The sequence below is a fragment of the Heterodontus francisci genome, unplaced genomic scaffold, assembly GCF_036365525.1.
Source record: "Heterodontus francisci isolate sHetFra1 unplaced genomic scaffold, sHetFra1.hap1 HAP1_SCAFFOLD_1058, whole genome shotgun sequence".
NCBI classification, from domain to species: Eukaryota; Metazoa; Chordata; class Chondrichthyes; order Heterodontiformes; family Heterodontidae; genus Heterodontus; species Heterodontus francisci.
Genome location: NW_027140163.1, coordinates 50,050 through 71,164, shown reverse-complemented (window position 1 = coordinate 71,164; position 21,115 = coordinate 50,050). Strand labels below are relative to the sequence as shown.

Genomic DNA, 21,115 nt, shown 5'->3' with positions numbered 1-21,115 from the left:
ATTTTCTGTATCACCTGAACACTGCTCACCGCTGTGTAAAGTTTAGAGTATTTTCATGGATTACATTTATGCAAGAACTGCAATGTTAAGGTTGGATTGTGAAGCATGACGGTCATCTTCTCTGAACTATGTTAAAATGTCATGTTGAGAGATGTGTCAGTGTGGAAGATGCACGTAGCCATAGGAAAAAAAAAGGCAAGTCATGTAGCTGGAGGGGAATCCACAAAGTGGGCGCGATGGACCGTGACATATTTTACTTTTGTGACAAATAAGGACAGCTAAAATAATAGGATTAATGATATGCTTTGTACATCAATATATTGAAGTCTGTTTGATCTGTTGCTTGCTTTATTATGAAATGTGTTTTCAAGGCTATACTTTGTTTAAACCTTTTTGTGAGAACAATGGGAGAGTCACCAGCACTCCTTGCATGGAGAGAGATGAGATAAAGGCAGAATTAAAGAAAAAAATGTCTGGGATCAGCAAGAATGTAACCTTTAGGATCCTTGCTAAAATAGAAAGAGTCGGGAAACATCTGTACTGTGTGTAGATTCAACCATTAACTAACTAGTGTCAAACAATGATGTCAACCTGGACCAATTAGGACACTTGGAACAATTCAAAACTAATATGGTAACATCCTTGCACCACAAGAAGGATAAAAGAAAGGGTGTTACAGGACATCGTCAGCACACTTAGAGAGGGGTCAACAGAAGATCGTTGGTACTTAAAAGGAGAAGATAGAATATAGTCAAAAAAACACAGCAAGGGATGAAGAAGGAGAGAAGTCCGTGCGGCAGCAAGCACAGAAACAAGAACGGGTGTTGTGTGTTACTGAATATCTATTACCATTGTTAAGTATTAACTTTGTACATCTTGGTTAAGCCTAATAAACTCTCTGACATGGTCACATAACTTGAGTTTGTACCTTGTCGGTCTGTCTTGGTCAGGAATCTAAAGGTGAGACGGGTTGGGTATTCTCTGTCTCACCTCTGTTCAGGTAACATCTACCTGAAACTTACAGCTCTTTACTATATGCATACATTGCTGTGTATTTTGTCCTCCTTAAACTTCGAAATTGTGGTCCCGTTAAAAACATTGTTCTTCGTACAGTTTTCTGCGTCACTCCACTGCATAGTTCTGCCCAGTAAGCAAAAAGGATCAGTTCGCTACTGAACTCTAAAATAAAAGCAAAATACTGCAGATGCTGGAAATCTGAAATAAAAACAAGAAATGCTGGAAATACTCAACAGGTCTGGCAGCATCTGTGGAGAGAGAAGCAGAGTTAACGTTTCAGGTGAGTGACCATTGATCAGAATATTTGCAGCACTTTCTGATTTTATTTCAGATTTCCAGCATTCACAGTATTGTGTTTCTGTTAACATAATCGTGTTGCTCAGGTGCAAGTTGAAACCATTGTACAGCATTCTATTAATCAAAACGCTGGACCAGCACAGTACAGTAAGCGATGGTGGTATAGTGGTGAGCATAACTGCCTTCCAAGCAGTTGACCTGGGTTTGATTCCCAGCCATCGCAACCTTAAATTGCAGGTTTACTTTATGTTGCAGTATTTTACAAACGAAAAAAATGTCAAAGCTTTGACAGAATTGAAATTGATAAAATATTGTTATCATCCAATCAGATTCATTCTCCCCCTTGATTGGCGTCACCCTGGAGCAAGTTTGTTTCCTTCAAGTGTTTCTCCAATTTCCTATTGAAATCATTGATTGTCTCTGCTTCCACCACAGTTGTGGACAGACATTGCAGTTGCAATGGAGCAGGTAAAGCAAAAGGTGCTTCCTCATATTTCCCTGCATCTCTTTCCCAAAACCATCAATCTGTGTCTCCTAGTCCTTGTACCATCAACTAATGGGAACGGGTTATCCTTGTCTAACTTACCTACACCTGCATCAGATCTCCCCTCAATCCACATTGCTGGAAGGAGAACAACCACCTACTTAGATAACACAATCCAGAGCCATCTATCCAAGCTTTTCAATAGCATAAGAATAGTTGTGTTGTAAGTAGTATAGATAGGAGCATAACTTCAAGAGACTTTGATAGATTAACTGATTGTCTCTGCCCAACGCACCAGATTTTCTGTATCACCTGAACACTGCTCACAGCTGTATAAAGTTTAGAGTATTTTCATGGCTTACATTTATGCAAGAACTGCAATGTTAAGGTTGGATTGTGAAGCATGACGGTCATCTTCTCTGAACTATGTTAAAATGTCATGTTGAGAGATGTGTCAGTGTGGAAGATGCACGTAGCCATAGGAAAAAAAAAGGCAAGTCATGTAGCTGGAGGAGAATCCACAAAGTGGGCGCGATGGACCGTGACATATTTTACGTTTGTGACAAATAAGGACAGCTAAAATAATATGATTAATGATATGCTTTGTACATCAATATATTGAAGTCTGTTTGATCTGTTGCTTGCTTTATTATGAAATGTGTTTTCAAGGCTATACTTTGTTTAAACCTTTTGTGAGAACAATGGGAGAGTCACCAGCACTCCTTGCATGGAGAGAGATGAGATAAAGGCAGAATTAAAGAAAAAAATGTCTGGTATCAGCAAGAATGTAACCTTTAGGATCCTTGCTAAAATAGAAAGAATCGGGAAACATCTGTACTGTGTGTAGATTCAACCATTAACTAACTAGTGTCAAACAATGATGTCAACCTGGACCAATTAGGACACTTGGAACAATTCAAAACTAATATGGTAACATCCTTGCACCACAAGAAGGATAAAAGAAAGGGTGTTACAGGACATCGTCAGCACACTTAGAGAGGGGTCAACAGAAGATCGTTGGTACTTAAAAGGAGAAGCTAGAATATAGTCAAAAAAACACAGCAAGGGATGAAGAAGGAGAGAAGTCCGTGCGGCAGCAAGCACAGAAACAAGAACGGGTGTTGTGTGTTACTGAATATCTATTACCATTGTTAAGTATTAACTTTGTACATCTTGGTTAAGCCTAATAAACTCTCTGACATGGTCACATAACTTGAGTTTGTACCTTGTCGGTCAGTCTTGGTCAGGAATCTGAAGGTGAGACGGGTTGGGTATTCTCTGTCTCACCTCTGTTCAGGTAACATCTACCTGAAACTTACAGCTCTTTACTATATGCATACATTACTCTGTATTTTGTCCTCCTTAAACTTCGAAATTGTGGGCCCGTTAAAAACATTGTTCTTCGTACAGTTTTCTGCGTCACTTCACTGCATAGTTCTGCCCAGTAAGCAAAAAGGATCAGTTCGCTACTAAACTCTAAAATAAAAGCAAAATACTGCAGATGCTGGAAATCTGAAATAATAATAAGAAATGCTGGAAATACTCAGCAGGTCTGGCAGCATCTGTGGAGAGAGAAGCAGAGTTAACGTTTCAGGTGAGTGACCATTGATCAGAATATTTGCAGCACTTTCTGATTTTATTTCAGATTTCCAGCATTCACAGTATTGTGTCTCTGTTAACATAATCGTGTTGCTCAGGTGCAAGTTGAAACCATTGTACAGCATTCTATTAATCAAAACGCTGGACCAGCACAGTACAGTAAGCGATGGTGGTATAGTGTTGAGCATAGCTGCCTTCCAAGCAGTTGACCTGGGTTCGATTCCCAGTCATCGCAACCTTAAATTGCAGGTTTACTATAGGTTGCAGTATTTTACAAACGAAAAAAATGTCAAAGATTTGACAGAATTGAAATTGACAAAATATTCTTATCATCCAATCAGATTCATTCTCTTGCTTGATTGGCGTCACCCTGGAGCAAGTTTGTTTCCTTCAAGTGTTTCTCCAATTTCCTATTGAAGTCAATGATTGTCTCTGCTTCCACCACACTTGTGGACAGACATTGCAGTTGCAATGTAGCAGGTAAAGCAAAAAGTGTTTCCTCAAATTTCCCTGCATCTCTTTCCCAAAACCATCAATCCGTGTCTCCTAGTCCTTGTACCATCAACTAATGGGAACGGGTTATCCTTGTCTAATTTACCTACACCTGCATCAGATCTCCCCTCAATTCACATTGCTGTCGGAGAACAACCACTTACTGAGATAACACAATCCAGAGCCATCTATACAAGCTGTTCAATAACAAAAGAATAGTTGTGTTGTAAGTAGTATAGATAGGAGCATAACTTCAAGAGACTTTGATAGATTAACTGATTGTCTCTGCCCAACGCACCAGATTTTCTGGATCACCTGAACACTGCTCACCGCTGTGTCAAGTTTAGAGTATTTTCATGGCTTACATTTATGCAAGAACTGCAATGTTAATGTTGGATTGTGAAGCATGACGGTCATCTTCACTGAACTATGTTAAAATGTCATGTTGAGAGATGTGTCAGTGTGGAAGATGCACGTAGCCATAGGAAAAAAAAAGGCAAGTCATGTAGCTGGAGGAGAATCCACAATGTGGGCGCGATGGACCGTGACATATTTTACGTTTGTGACAAATAAGGACAGCTAAAATAATCTGATTAATGATATGCTTTGTACATCAATATATTGAAGTCTGTTTGATCTGTTGCTTGCTTTATTATGAAATGTGTTTTCAAGGCTATACTTTGTTTAAACATTTTTGTGAGAACGATGGGAGTCTCACCAGCACTCCTTGCATGGAGAGAGATGAGATAAAGGAAGAATTAAAGAAAAAAATGTCTGGGATCAGCAAGAATGTAACCTTTAGGATCCTTGCTAAAATAGAAAGAATCGGGAAACATCTGTACTGTGTGTAGATTCAACCATTAACTAACTAGTGTCAAACAATGATGTCAACCTGGACCAATTAGGACACTTGGAACAATTCAAAACTAATATGGTAACATCCTTGCACCACAAGAAGGATAAAAGAAAGGGTGTTGCAGGACATCGTCAGCACACTTAGAGAGGGGTCAACAGAAGATCGTTGGTACTTAAAAGGAGAAGCTAGAATATATTCAAAAAACACAGCAAGGGATGAAGAAGGAGAGAAGTCCGTGCGGCAGCAAGCACAGAAACAAGAACGGGTGTTGTGTGTTACTGAATATCTATTACCATTGTTAAGTATTAACTTTGTACATCTTAGTTAAGCCTAATAAACTCTCTGACTTGGTCACATAACTTGAGTTTGTACCTTGTAGGTCTATCTTGGTCAGGAATCTAAAGGTGAGACGGGTTGGGTATTCTCTGTCTCAACTCTGTTCAGGTAACATCTACCTGAAACTTACAGCTCTTTACTATATGCATACATTGCTGTGTATTTTGACCTCCTTAAACTTCGAAATTGTGGGCCCGTTAAAAACATTGTTCTTCATACAGTTTTCTGCGTCACTCCACTGCATAGTTCTGCCCAGTAAGCAAAAAGGATCAGTTCGCTACTAAACTCGAAAATAAAAGCAAAATACTGCAGATGCTGGAAATCTGAAATAATAATAAGAAATGCTGGAAATACTCAGCAGGTCTGGCAGCATCTGTGGAGAGAGAAGCAGAGTTAATGTTTCAGGTGAGTGACCATTGATCAGAATATTTGCAGCACTTTCTGATTTTATTTCAGATTTCCAGCATTCACAGTGTTGTGTTTCTGTCAACAAAATCGTGTTGCTCAGGTGCAAGTTGAAACCATTGTACAGCATTCTATTAATCAAAACGCTGGACCATCACAGTACAGTAAGCGATGGTGGTATAGTGGTGAGCATAGCTGTCTTCCAAGCAGTTGACCTGGGTTCGATTCCCAGCCATCGCAACCTTAAATTGCAGGTTTACTTTATGTTGCAGTATTTTACAAACGAAAAAAATGTCAAAGCTTTGACAGAATTGAAATTGATAAAATATTCTTATCATCCAATCAGATTCATTCTCCCGCTTGATTGGCGTCACCCTGGAGCAAGTTTGTTTCCTTCAAGTGTTTCTCCAATTTCCTATTGAAATCATTGATTGTCTCTGCTTCCACCACACTTGTGGACAGACATTGCAGTTGCAATGGAGCAGGTAAAGCAAAAAGTGCTTCCTCACATTTCGCTGCATCTCTTTCCCAAAACCATCAATCTGTGTCTCCTAGTCCTTGTACCATCAACTAATGGGAACGGGTTATCCTTGTCTAACTTACCTACACCTGCATCAGATCTCCCCTCAATCCACATTGCTGTCAGGAAAACAACCACCTACTTAGATAACACAATCCAGAGCCATCTATCCAAGCTTTTCAATAACAAAAGAATAGTTGTGTTGTAAGTAGTCTCGATAGGAGCATAACATCAAGAGACTTTGATAGATGAACTGATTGTCTCTGCTCAACGCACCAGATTTTCTGTATCACCTGAACACTGCTCACCGCTGTGTAAAGTTTAGAGTATTTTCATGGCTTACATTTATGCAAGAACTGCAATGTTAAGGTTGGATTGTGAAGCATGACGGTCATCTTCACTGAACTATGTTAAAATGTCATGTTGAGAGATGTGTCTGTGTGGAAGATGCACGTAGCCATAGGAAAAAAAAAGGCAAGTCATGTCGCTGGAGGAGAATCCACAAAGTGGGCGCGATGGACCGTGACATATTTTACGTTTGTGACAAATAAGAACAGCTAAAATAATAGGATTAATGATATGCTTTGTACATCAATATATTGAAGTCTGTTTGATCTGTTGCTTGCTTTATTATGAAATGTGTTTTCAAGGCTATACTTTGTTTAAACCTTTTTGTGAGAACAATGGGAGAGTCACCAGCACTCCTTGCATGGAGAGAGATGAGATAAAGGCAGAATTAAAGAAAAAAATGTCTGGGATCAGCAAGAATGTAACCTTTAAGATCCTTGCTAAAATAGAAAGAGTCGGGAAACATCTGTACTGTGTGTAGATTCAACCATTAACTAACTAGTGTCAAACAGTGATGTCAACCTGGACCAATTAGGACACTTGGAACAATTCAAAACTAATATGGTAACATCCTTGCACCACAAGAAGGATAAAAGAAAGGGTGTTACAGGACATCGTCAGCACACTTAGAGAGGGGTCAACAGAAGATCGTTGATACTTAAAAGGAGAAGATAGAATATAGTCAAAAAAACACAGCAAGGGATGAAGAAGGAGAGAAGTCCGTGCGGCAGCAAGCACAGAAACAAGAACGGGTGTTGTGTGTTACTGAATATCTATTACCATTGTTAAGTATTAACTTTGTACATCTTAGTTAAGCCTAATAAACTCTCTGACTTGGTCACATAACTTGAGTTTGTACCTTGTAGGTCTATCTTGGTCAGGAATCTAAAGGTGAGACAGGTTGGGTATTCGCTGTCTCACCTCTGTTCAGGTAAATCTACCTGAAACTTACAGCTCTTTACTATATGCATACATTGCTGTGTATTTTGTCCTCCTTAAACTTCGAAATTGTGGGCCCGTTAAAAACATTGTTCTTCGTACAGTTTTCTGCGTCACTCCACTGCATAGTTCTGCCCAGTAAGCAAAAAGGATCAGTTCACTAATAAACTCTAAAATAAAAGCAAAATACTGCGGATGCTGGAATCCTGAAATAAAAACAAGAAATACTGGAAATACTCAACAGGTCTGGCAGCTTCTGTGGAGAGAGAAGCAGAGTTAACGTTTCAGGTCTGTGACCCTACTTCAGAACGAGCAAATATTAGAATTGTGAAAGTTTATAAGCAAGTAAAGCGGGGTTGGGGCAAGAGATAACAAAGGAGAAGGTGTAATTAAGACAAGTTCACAGAGTAGCCTCCTCTCCTTTAACCAACTACCATCTCAGAATACCAGTGTCAATTTTAACATGCATTTCTATTCTCCATGTAAGTCTGTTGTTCACTACTTGATTGAATGCCTTTGGAAGAGCATATATCCAATAATTACTGTACTACCTTCGGTAACTTCAACCACAAGAATTCAATCATGTTAGTCGCACATGATTTGCCCTGAGCAAATCCGTACTGGTTGTCCTTTATTAACTCAGCACTGATGTCAAAAATAATAGTCTCTGTTAGCAGATTTTTCCTTCCCCTGGTTCTGCCTGCTTGTAATCATGGTGATAGGATGGATATGGGATATTTTGTACAAATCACTGTCATCATTATTTCAATGATTTTCGCTGCAAACAACCTTTGAATTATATTGATCAAAAGCAAATTAATGGTAACGTGTGTGACACTGAGACTGGAAGATGGTCGGAATAAAGCGGAGGAAGGGGTGAGGGGGCGGCTCCTAAACTGTCCAAACGGATCTCGTCGAAGTGTAAAAGTGAATCCGAGTGTTTGAGGGATGAAAGTTAAACATCTGATAGTCTCTGCTTAATGTCATCAGAATGAATCTCTTCGTGACTGAAAATATATCTGAATGGCCTTGTCCTGCGAATCTGCAGAGAGTCCAACAGTTAAAAGTGGTTCAGTGAGAAATACAGTATTTGTTGATAATCTGGCCCTGTTTTGAGTTTGGAAATAATAGAGAGGTTGTCTCTGGTACAATATGTCAGCGAGAGAGCAGTTTACATTTTTCTATCTTGAATAATTCGTGTACCAAATAGAACAGGATCTCTGTCAATGTGTTACATTATATAAACGTCACAGGCCACTTCCCCTCCCTATTCTATCTCCCTGCACTCGATCTCCTCCCTCTCCAGTTCATTATTATTGCTGATCATTATATTGGCCTATTTATTATCTTCCATCTCAGACAGTCCCTCGCGATCAAGGATGACTTTTTTCCACTCCAGTTTGATGTGTTCTGAAATGGCTGATAAGTCCAATGCATGATCTGCAGACTCTGTCATATCAGGGACTGGTGTTGCTGGAAGGGTCAGGTAAATGACTGCGTTGGAGGTGTGGGTGCTGTCTTCGCTGCGTCGAGTTCACCTTTGCATGTTCCTGACAAATATCCCTGAAGAGTACAATGTCTTCCCAAATGAGGGATGATTTGAGGACATCTCTGAAGTGTTTCCACTGTCCTCCTGGGGTTCTCCTACCATGACCAAGTTCTGAGTAGAACAGCTGCTTCGGGATATTGGATTTACAGGTTCTTGGAGAGGCGCCTATTCATGGTAAGTGAAAGACTAACACTGTCTGTCTGAACGCATGTCAGTTGCTGTCTGAGAGTGAGAGGTACTGGAACACTTTCCCTCACATAATGTACCAGATACAGTAAGGACAGATGGAGTGGACAAGCCTCTGTCTTTCTCCAGTACTGAATTATAGTGAGTTGGATGTTCAGTCAGTCCCCAACTGTCCTTGTTGGGTGAGTAGGAAACGGAATCGAGAGGAGTTCCCGTCCCTGTGTGACTGTCACTCAAACTGTCCTGTGTGTGCAGGATTAACCCTGAGTCCCTCTATCCAGCTCTGTCTGTTATATCTGGAAAAATGCTGAACCTTTCACTTATTGATCTGCTCAAACCGAGTTCAAGACCCAAGTAGTGAACAGAATGTCTCATTAATTCCTTGAATAATACTATGATTGAACAGCAGGTTATGATCGACTCAGCCAAAGTTTGGAAAAATTCCTGTCAATAAATCTTTCAAAATGGAGTGTGAGGATCTCCTGGTTCCGTGTGTTTAAGGGATACAGGAATAGGAATCGGCAACTGAGCCCTGAAAATTCACAGCAAAGACTGTGTACATGAGGACATTTAACAATCGGGAGCTGAAACTCTGGGACGGGCTCTATTGTCACTGTGTTTGTGTGTCCAGTATAATCGCGGCAGCTCCGTGTCTCTCTTGTTTAGAATGAAACGATGAAGATCACCATTCGGTATTACTCACATTGACCGCGGGTTTCACTCCGGTTAGACAAACCTTTGCTGACTGAAATGAATTCTACAAGGTCCCAGCAAACACACCGACTCCCTCCTTCCTCCCATGTTTCTGTCGATTGTTTTGAGAGGAGGGTCTCAATAATAACAAACACCCTGCAGGGAGAGACGGCAATTTGAACATCTAAATGGGATCAGCTCCCGGCTTTCTAGGTTATAGATTCCCTCCACCCCTCCCCACCCTCCCTCCACCCTAACCCCATGTTCAGTTTCATTGTTCACACATTGATGAGGGTGAAATGGGAAAAGTTCCCATTGAGTTTTGAACGCTCAATTCTTGCAGAGAGCTGCGCAAGCGCATTATAGCTCCGCCCACTGCGACGTCATAATGAAGCGTAGAGCGCATGCGCTCCCCTCTCCCCAACACTGTCTCTGAGCGTCATTCAGTGAGTGAGCGGAAGATTGTTTAAATCAGTGCGAATGGAGACATCCGGGTCCCGGGGTAAGTGAACAAACAACATCTGCTTCCAGCAGCAACACCAGGTTTGGGAGCGAGTCTGCAGATGTGTTCAGAGATTAACATTGAATAGCGGGGAAGTTCAGCGGGAGTCGGAGATTGTGGAGCAGAAACTGGTCCCGGAACATGGAGTGAGCCGGTGGGGGGAAGGGAGAGGTGACGACTCCATCGGGTAGTCCGATTCATGGAGCGGTGCGGGGTGTGGGTTGTTTCTGAATGTCGCAAAACTGTCGCAAAACTGTCGCAAAACCGCTGCAAACAGGTGGGCAGCAGAAGCAGAGTGTTGCAGGAGACAGACACTATTTGTGTTGCTGGTTTTCTTTTTCCGATTGTTCATAATGATTATTATTGAAAACATTATATTGATTACTTTTGTATCATGTCAGTTAATTGTCAGGGGTGTGGGAACCAGGAGCAAGTATTAGAGAGGAATACCGACATGTACAGAATACTGGGGGAGATTCATCGCACAAGAATCGGGAATAATACGATATTAAGTGGGGTCAGAGTGAGGCAGAATGTAATACAGTCTGAATCAGGGTACATGGATGAGAACACACGGAGTGTGGTTAATAAGATGGTGAGGTACAGGCGGAGATTGTCATGTGCAAATTTGATGTTGTGGCTCGAACAGAGACTGGGAAAGACTGGGTATTAAATATTCCTGGATACAAGGTATTCAGGAAAGATATGAAAGGAAATAAAGGGGGAGGGTTGTCAGTATTGATTAATGAGAGTATTTCAGTGCTGGAGAAAAAGGATGTCCCAGAGAGGTCGAGGACAGAATCAACTTGGTTGGAGCTAAGGAACAAAAAAGCTGCAGTTACATTGATCAGTGTTATCTATAGGCCACCAGCTAGTGGGTAGGACATGGAAAAACAAATTTGCAAGGAAATTACTGCACGGTGCAAAGATTATAGGGTAATTATAATGTAAGAGTTTAATTATCCAAACATAGACTGGGATAATAGTAGTGTAAAGGGCAGGAGTTCCCAGAGTGTGTTCAGGAAAATTTTCTACAACAGTATGTTGCTAGTCCAACGAGAAAGGAGGCACTGCTAGACCTGGTTCTTGGGAATGAGGTGGGCCAAGTGGATCAAGTATCAGTAGGAGAGCATTTAGGGGATAGTGATCATTGTATCATAAGGTTTAGGTTGACTATGGAAAAGGACAAAGAGCAATCCAAGGTAAGAATAATTAACTGGGGGAAAGTCAACTTCAATGGGGTAAGAATGGAGCTGGGGCGAATAAATTGGAGTCAAAAGCTGGCAGTAAAGCAGGTAGATGAACATTGGGTTACCTTCAAAGAACAGATAGTTCGGGCACAGTCGACGTATGTTCCCTTGAAGGGGAAAATTAAAACCAACAACCAGAACTCCTTGGATGGCAAAAGAGGTAGAGATTGAGATAAAGAAGAAAAAGTGTGCTTCTGAGAGATGCCAGGTAGAAAATATTACTGTGAACCAGGCTGAATATAGAAGGTCCAGAGGGGAAGTGAAAAAAAAACAAATAGGAGAAGCAATGAGAGAAGATGAAAAGAGACGGCCAGCGAGCATTAAAGGAAATCCCAACGTTTTCTATAAGCATATAAATAGTAAAAAGGTGGTAAAAGGAGGAGTGCGGCCGATTAGGGACCAGAAAGAGGATTTACACATGGAGGCAGAGGGCAAAGCTGAGGTATTAAAAGAATACTTTGCATCTGTCTTTGGCTGGGTTGCATCTTCTTCCTTGGTAATGTTGAAAGAGGAGGTAAGTCAGATATTAAAGGGTTTTAAAATTGATAAAGAAGAAATGTTAGATAGTCTGTCTGTACTTAAAGTGGATAAAGCACCAGAGCCAGATGAGATGCATCTAAGGAAACTGAGGGAAGTGAGGGTGGAAATCACAGAGGATCTGGACATAATTTTCCACTCTTCCTTAGACTCGGTGGTGGTGATAAAGAACTGCGGAATTTTTCAAAAAAGGGTGTAAATATAAGCCTATCAACTGCAGGCCAGTTAGTTTAAATTCAGTGTTGGAAAAACATAGAGAAAAAGTAATTGGGGGCAAAATCAATAGTCACAGGGACTATTAAAGCAGAGATGGATGAGGGGCAACCTGACTTGGCTGGCACAGTGGTTAGCACCGCAGCCTCACAGTTCCAGCGACCCGGGTTTAATTCTGGGTACTGCCTGTGTGGAGTTTGCAAGTTCTCCCTGTGTCTGCGTGGGTTTCCTCCGGATGCTCCGGTTTCCTCCCACATGCCAAAAACTTGCAGGTTGAAAGGTAAATTGGCCATTATAAATTTCCCCTAGTATTGGTAGGTGGGAGGGAAATATAGGGACAGGTGGGGATGTGGTAGGAATATGGAATTAGTGTAGGATTAGTATAAATGGGTGGTTGATGTTCGGCACAGACTCGGTGGGCCGAAGGGCCTGTTTCAGTGCTGTATCTTTAAATAAAAAAAATAAACAAAATTATGAGAAGCAGAGATAGGAATTTTTTTTTCCCTGAGCAGAGATGTCAATAACCAGGGGACAGAGATTTAAGGCAAGGAGCAGGAGGTTTAGAGGGGCTTTGAGGAAAAATGCTTTCACCCAGAAGATGGTTGGAATGTGGATCACACTGCCTGAAGAGATGGTAGAGGCAGAAACCCTCAACATTCAAGCAGTATTTGTATGAACATTTGAACTGCCATAGTGTACAAGGATACTGACCAAGTGCTGGAAAATGGGATGAGAATACTTAGGTACCTGATGTACATGATGGGCTGAAGGGCCTATTTATGTGCTGTCGAACTCGATGACTCTAAATGTGAGTTAATTAAGGAAAAGCAGCATGGATTTCTTCAGGGAAAATCATGTTTAACCAAATAGCTGAAGTCTTTTGTGCAGTTAACAGAGAGGATTGATGAGGGCAATGCTGTTGATGTGGTGTACATGGATCTTCAAAAGGTGTTTGATACAGTGCCACACAACAGACATGTGAGCAAACTTATAGTTCATGCAGTAAAATGGACAGTCGCAACTAGATACGAAATTGCCTGAGTTACAGGAAACAAAGAGCAGTGGTTAATGGATGTTTTTTGGCTGCAGGAAGCTTGTGATGGAGTTTCCCTGGGATCAGTGTTTGGACCCTTGCTTTTGCTGATATAGCTTAATCTCCTCGACCTTGGTGCACAATTTCAAAGTATGCAGATGATACGAAACTTGGAAGCATTGTGAACTGTGAGGTGGATAGTGTAGAACTACAAAAGGACATAGACAAGTTGGTGGAATGGACAGACAGGTGGCAGATGAAGTTCAATGCACAGAAATGTAAGGTGATTCATTTTGGTAGTAAGAACATGGAGGAATTGTATAGAATAAAGGGTATAATTCGAGGAGCAGGAGCAGATGGACTGAGGTGTGTATGCGCATAAGTTATTGAAAGTGGCCGGACAGGTTTAGAATGTGTTTAATAAAACATACAGCATCCTAGACTTCATTCATAGTGGAATAAAGTACAAGAGCAAGGAAGTTATGTTGACCTTCTGTAAGACACTAATTCAGCCTCTGCTGAAGTATGATGTCCAATTCTGGGCACCTCACTTGAGGAAAGACCTGACAGCATGGGAGAGAGTAAAGAGAAGAGTCACGAAAATGGATCCAGGGATGAGGAAATTTAGTTTTAAAGATAGATTGGAGAAGTTAGGACTGTTTTCCCAGGGGAAGAGAAGACTGAGAGGTGATTTGATAGAGGTATTCAAAATCATGAGGTGTCTGGGTAGAGTGGATAGAGAGAAACTCTAGGGGTGGCGCAGTGGTTAGCACCGCAGCCTCACAGCTCCAGCGACCTGGGTTCAATTCTGGGTACTGCCTGTGTGGAGTTTGCAAGTTCTCCCTGTGTCTGTGTGGGTTTTCTCCGGGTGCTCCGCTTTCCTCCCACAGCCAGAAGACTTGCAGTTTGGGAGGTAAATTGGCCATTATAAATTGCCCCTAATATAGGTAGCTGGTAAGGAAATATAGGGACAGGTGGGGATGTGGTAGGAATATGGGATTAGTGTAGGATTAGTATAAATGGGTGGTTGATGGTCGGCACAGTCTCGGTGGGCTGAAGAGCCTGTTTCAGTGCTGTATCTCTAAACTAAACTGTTCCCACTCAGAGGATCAAGAACGAGATGGCACAAATTTAAAGTATTTGGTAAGAGTAGCAAAAGGTACATGAGGAAAATCTTTTTCATGCAGCGAGTGGTTAAGATCTGGAATTTGATGGAGGCAGGTTTGACTGAAGTATTCAAAAGGGAATTAGAAAGTTTTATGAAAGGGAAGAATTTGGTGGGGTTATGGGGAGAAGGCAGGGGAATGGAACTGAGGGAGTTGCTCTTTCAGAGAACCGGTGCAGACACGATGGGCCAAATGGCCTCCTTCTGCACTGTAATGATTCTGTGATTCTTCTCACTGACCTTTCTTCAAGTATAAGAATTACTTTTTCTTGCTGCAGGCAAACATTTGAAGGAACCAGAATGAAAGTCCTGACTCCTGGACACAAGGAAAAGTGCAGCCAGTTTCTTCCAACACACAGTAGGTAGATACAGTATCACTCACAAAGCACAGTGACACAGCCAGCTCATCATTTCCACTGTAACAAACAAAAGAAGTAGTCAGACCCACACTCATCCCAAGATCAAGAGACACATTTTCAATCCAACAGTCAAGCAGAGCAGGAGAGATTGAAGTTGTATCTATTTCACTCCAGCTGACTGGTAGATACATCAAACCCAGTCTAAAAACACACTCATTATCAGATTTAAATACACTGTCAATTTGACTACATTTCAAATAAGATATCTTAACTAGAACAGGCAAAATTTATCTGATTGAAAGCTACAGAATGAATCCCAATAAAGTCCCCCACAATATCAACTGAGCTACAGATTACAAACCAGTCCAAACATGTCACTAAGGGTCAGACAGAAACATACAGTATTCATTCTTTTTTTTTACAAAATGGTGTAATTTGACTGTACATACCAGGTCATGGATCAGATTGAAAGATTAACATTCACAATTAATTTGGCAGAGAAAGGAATTGGATACCAATTCACAACTCATGTACAAGAATTGAACAAAATAGACAGCTATGAAATAGTTAATTCCTATTTTATATTAAACACAAGGAAAAAAATATTGATAGATGAAAATATTTAACAGTAGCCAACAGAATGCTTGAGGTACATATTAAGTACTGAAGGATCACACAGACATCACAGAGATGCAAATTGAACCTGACACTGAAACAGGGTACCAGAGCCTAATGGATGGAGAATGAATCACATATCATACCCATAATTTACATATACTGAATGGATCCAACATGCATGTACAGTACACACACTGGCTGCTCCAGAATTAATCTTACACTTGCACACTCCCTCAGAGGCAGATACATTTATTTAGAGATACAGCACTGAAACAGACCCTTCGGCCCACCGAGTCTGTGGCGACCAACAACTACCCATTTATACTAACCCGACAGTAATCTCATATTCCCGACCACCTATCTTCGAGGGGCAATTTACCTATCACCTGCAAGTCTTATGGCCGTGGCAGGAAACCGAAGCACTTGGCGAAAACCCACACGGTCACAGGGAGAACTTGCAAACTCCACACAGGCAGTACCCAGAATCGAACCCGGGTCCCTGGAGTTATGTGGCTGCGGCGCTAACCACTGCGCCACTGTGCCACCCACTACACAAGGAATGAATTCCAAACACACATTCTGGTCCAGAGATTTAAAGATACACAATGTGGCCCACAATCATGTCAAGTAAGAGAAGATCTTAAGAACATAACAAATATGACCAAGAGTAGGCCATTTGACCTCTCCACCCTACTCTGCCATTTAGTATGATCATGGCTGATCTGATTGTGCTTAACTTCACTTTCCTCGCTGTCCCAATAACCCTTTACTGCCTTGTAGATCAAAAATCTATCTATCTATCTATCACAGCCAGAGACTGATAGCTATATAATGCATCCCATAATCAATTCCATGACGTGAAACAGACAGACACAGTAAAAATCTGATTCACACAGAGTAGGAGTGCCTAAAAAACACTGAGTCCACAATGCCATTCAATAATATTTCCTAACAGGTACAGAATGAATGCCACACTCACAAACTCTACCAGTCACAGAAAAACACAGAATAAACAACACATTCACATACAATACCAGAGACAGAGAGATACTGAATGAATCACATTCTCACTGTCAGTTGCGGAGACGGATGATAAATGAATTAATCCACACTCACATTCAGTTTGAGAGACTGATGGATACAGAAGTATATTCACACTCACAGGCTGTCCCAGAAACTGACATACACCACATTAATCCCACCTCATACAGAGTACCAGAGGCTGACATGATGAACTGGAACCAGACATAGTCACATAACAGAAAATAAATGTTACAGAATAATGTACTCATTTACCTACATTAAACTCACATAGTGATGGTGGTATAGTGCTGAGAATATCTGCTTTCCAAGCAGTTGACCTGAGTTCTCTACTGCAGGTCAGACCTCAATTCTGGTATCATACAGATTCATTTTATAACATAAAAATTATCAATGTGATTTCCAAATTAAAACTTACAAAAGACTCTCATCATCCATGTGTATCTCCCACAATGCTGAGCTTCAATTTTCTTTCAATGAAATCTATGTTAAACAAGACATGTCCTTTAAACTAATAAATGAGTTCTCAGTCAGAAACAAGAGTGTGCAGATCTTTGTTTAATAATAATAAAAAGGGAGATAGGTAAAGTTCAGTTCACAAACAGCGCTCTGGGTAAAGATTGTACCCTCACTCAGATAACAGAGAATGAAATAAAATAACACTCACAGACCAGGAACTGACGGGGACAGAGTACAAGCTACACACAGACAAAATACAAAAAAAAACAGTTTTAAAACTGAACAAGTCAATGCAATTTATAAAATGATTCTCATCATCCATGTACGTCTCCTGGAAATTTATCATTTCTTGAATAAATATAGATTTAAAATAGCCTTTAAACTGATCAGTATTCAGTCTGAAACGAATAGTAAACATAGAGTTATTTACAGCACGGAAGGAGGCTATTTGGCCCATCGAGTCCATGACAGCTCTCGACAGGGCAATCCAGTCACACTCACTCCACCGCTCTATCCCTGTAACTCTGCAAGTTTAATTCCTTCAAATGCTGATTCAATCATCTCTTGAAGTAATTGATTGTCTCTACTTCCAGCTCCCTTGTGGGAAGTGAGTTCCAGATCATCACCACTCACTCAGTGTTCGCCCCAAATCCTCAATTTCTGTTACTATGTCCTTGTACAATGAGCGAATGGGAACTGTTTCTCCTTGTCTCACTTGTCATGATGTTTCACACTTGTTGTAAATCTCCCTTCAGTCAGCTCGTCCACTGATCTTGCCTGTCACCTATCCACCAATATCCCTGACTTTCTGACTCCCTCTGTTACTGTCTCTTCAACTGTTTCAATGTTGTTGATTCAATGGAGAACAAATCCATCTCTACCGACTTCACACATTCTGATAAATCTCCTCTGAACCCTCAAATAACCAGAACTGGATGCAATACTCCACTACAACACCGTCACTGTGTTTATTTTACACATCCGTATTTCTTGTTTAGAAAGAACCAGAGCACTCGAATGGAACACGAAGCCGGTGCTCTTATTTTAAACATTCAGAAACAAGGAGTATGGAATTCAAACCCACGCATGCAGATCACAACAGATTAGCAGTTCATCGTTTTAATCACTCGGCCACCTTGTCTTCTGTGAGTAAGCTGAAGTGCGGAGGAATAATCCGTGCAGAATGAAAAAGGTGACGGGCTGGTGCCAACAAAACTGAACCAGTTGAAGAGACAGTAACAGAGGGAGTGAGAAAGTCAGGGATATCGGTGGATAGGTGACAGGCAAAAGCAATGGACTGAGCTGACTGCTGTGAAATATTGTGGCTTCGCCGAGCACTAAATTTGATTGGTTATCTAGAGTAACCAATCAGATAAATAGAGAATCTCAAGAATTGACATCATTGTAAACCAGCCAATCACGAACATGGTTTTCACCCCATCCTTCATTAACATCGAGCTCTGGGGATGTGTATAAAATGCGAGTTCTGACCTTTAAGAGCCACCCACAACGTCTCTCAAAAAGCTACAACATTATCTCTATAATATCAATTTGTTTTGATATTTTTACCAAGTATTTTCTAACTGCCTTTGTGATCTCTGTTTTAATCCCACAGATTCTGGTTAATACAGTTTCACTGCCCGTGTGATCTTCCTGTCTCTACTTAATAATGTCCCGATCATTAATTACTGACTATTTGTGAGCTTTGTTCACGGACGCGTTCATATTCGGCCCCTTTGCTGTATTTCGATAATAAAATCTGATTTAACGCACAGGCATCATTTCTCAGTCACTCATATCCCGAGATCAAGTTTGTTCTCAATAAGTAATCAGTACATTATCTAGAAACCCCGGTGGTGTGGGAACCCTCAGTCTCACTCTTTGACACCTGACACTAAGATTATACACTCCGCTGTTGTCTCTCACCAATAGGGATCAATCTATAATCAGTGATGTGGTATCATTAGGAACATTGAGCTGAAATGGTTACAGAATGCTGTGAAAGAGGCTTTCTGTCCTCTGGTTATAGAATGTTTCAAAAAGGATAGAGAGTAAACCCGAATAGATGGTGGAATGTGAAAGTGAATCTGGAAATTGTTACCACATGTAGAATAATACAATATGAAAAAGATTTTAAAATATTTGCGGTAAAACCAAGTTACCTATAAATGTGATGATCTATATTGAAGCCGCTCTGTGTTTTACAAATATATTGGCGGGATTTTCAAATTTGAAAAATCGTTTGCAGTCTGACAATTTCGCGCCGTTATTTTCCGCCCTCATCTCCTTGGCGTCTCCGGATTGGTGAATTCAGCAGCTCTCTGATTGGTCACATGAAGAGTACAATGACACCCAGTGCAGAGTGACCAATCACCAGTGCCCCCGACACCATTCCTCCCGAAGGTATAAATAGGACTATTGTGGGCGGTTCTCAGCATTCTTCCTGAAAGTGTTTGTTAGATTGTGGTAATGTCTGGAAGAGGGAAGACCGGTGGTAAAGCTCGGTCCAAGGCCAAGTCTCGCTCCTCCCGGGCTGGACTGCAGTTCCCGGTGGGCCGTGTTCACAGGTTCCTTAAAAAGGGGAACTATGCTGAGCGTGTGGGTGCCGGAGCCCCGGTCTATCTGGCTGCTGTGCTCGAGTATCTGACAGCTGAAATCCTCGAGCTGGCCGGCAATGCGGCCCGGGACAACAAGAAGACCCGCATCATCCCCAGACACCTGCAGCTGGCAGTCCGCAACGACGAGGAGCTCAACAGGCTGCTGGGAGGGGTGACCATCGCACAAGGCGGGGTGCTGCCTAATATCCAGGCCGTGCTGCTGCCCAAGAAAACCAGCGCTCAGAGCACCAAGAGCAAGTGAAGTGGCCTGACTTAAATCTGCGAACCCAAAGGCTCTTTTCAGAGCCACCCACTTTATCTGTTAAAGGGCTGCTTGCTGTCTGAGAGGCGGCAATTTTATAATGCTCGCGCTGCTTTGTGTTGGCACAGAAAGAGGCCACTTGGCCCGTCGTGTCGTCGGCCGAAAAACGACCCACCTATTCTAATCCCACCGTCCAGCATTCAGTCCGTCGCCCTGCAGATTACAGCATTTGAAATGCATATCCAGATTCCCTTTGAATGAGTTGAGGGTCTCTGCCTCAACTACCCTTTCAGGCAGTGGGTTCCAGACCCCCATCACCCTCTGGGTGAAAATAAAATCCTCGTTTTCCCTCTAATTTTTCCACCAATCGCTTTAAACATATGCCCCACAGTCACTGACCTCTCTGCTAAGACTCTTCACCTCCACTCTCTGCAGTCCCGCCAAAATGTTGTACATTTCAATCAGATCTCCCCTCAGCCTTCTCAGTACTGGATTCGGGCATTTAGCTGCTCTCCTCTTGTGACATTTTAACAAATCTACCGCTTATGCACAACAAAAGCTTTTGCAAAATGATCGGCTCTCTAATAAAATGATCTGCTCCAGACCCCATTTCTCTGACAACTGGTGATCGCAGCTCTTTGTTTTGCCGATTTGGTGGCTCTTAAAAGAGCCGTTGTGTTATTTGATGCCAAACTCAGTTCGGGGCAGGGTGAGTTTAGGCGCGCTCCCCGCGGATACGGCGGGCCAGCTGGATGTCTTTGGGCATGATGGTGACTCGCTTGGCGTGGATGGCGCACAGGTTGGTGTCCTCAAAGAGCCCCACCAGGTAAGCCTCGCTGGCCTCCTGCAGGGCCATGACGGCCGAGCTCTGGAAGCGCAGGTCTGTCTTGAAGTCCTGTGCGATCTCCCGCACCAGGCGCTGGAAGGGCAGTTTGCGGATGAGCAGCTCGGTGGATTTCTGGTAGCGGCGGATCTCCCGCAGAGCCACAGTGCCGGGTCTGTAACGGTGAGGCTTCTTCACTCCGCCCGTGGCTGGAGCGCTCTTGCGGGCCGCTTTTGTAGCCAGCTGCTTGCGGGGAGCTTTCCCTCCAGTCGATTTGCGCGCTGTCTGCTTGGTTCTGGCCATTCTAGTAGAAGATCAGGAACAAAGACACTGTAAATGTTGAGGCTGCTCAGGGACTGTCTATTTAAGACAGTAGAGGGACCGCCCTAGTGTTGTGATTGGATGCAGCCCCGTCCATCAGTCAAGTTTAAAAACAGCTCTGGGAAGTAAAAGGGCGGCGGGAAATGCTGTGCACTGATTGGTTGAACTGTAACTGAAACTGAAATTTTATCAATTTCAAAAAGCCCGCCAATTT

General features: G+C 42.0%; 1 long non-coding RNA gene and 3 other non-coding genes across 5 annotated transcripts; all 4 read left to right on the top strand.

The window, feature by feature from the left end:
• The first annotated feature begins 1,465 nt into the window (after positions 1–1,465).
• Positions 1,466–1,537, top strand: trnag-ucc (transfer RNA glycine (anticodon UCC)). Its single transcript has one exon. It is a non-coding gene; the product is annotated as a tRNA-Gly (tRNA).
• A 2,023-nt stretch (positions 1,538–3,560) lies between these two features.
• On the top strand, positions 3,561–3,632 carry trnag-ucc (transfer RNA glycine (anticodon UCC)). Its single transcript has one exon. It is a non-coding gene; the product is annotated as a tRNA-Gly (tRNA).
• Positions 3,633–5,654: 2,022 nt separating this feature from the next.
• On the top strand, positions 5,655–5,726 carry trnag-ucc (transfer RNA glycine (anticodon UCC)). The gene has a single exon. It is a non-coding gene; the product is annotated as a tRNA-Gly (tRNA).
• Positions 5,727–10,134: 4,408 nt separating this feature from the next.
• LOC137358974 (uncharacterized) lies at positions 10,135–19,239 on the top strand. Of its 2 annotated transcripts, none has more exons than XR_010971385.1 (3): positions 10,135–10,223; positions 14,700–14,783; positions 17,897–19,239. It is a non-coding gene; the product is annotated as an uncharacterized lncRNA (long non-coding RNA). The 2 variants fall into 2 exon arrangements; XR_010971384.1 differs by having other exon boundaries at positions 14,700–14,779; positions 17,897–19,238.
• The last annotated feature ends 1,876 nt before the right edge of the window (positions 19,240–21,115 follow it).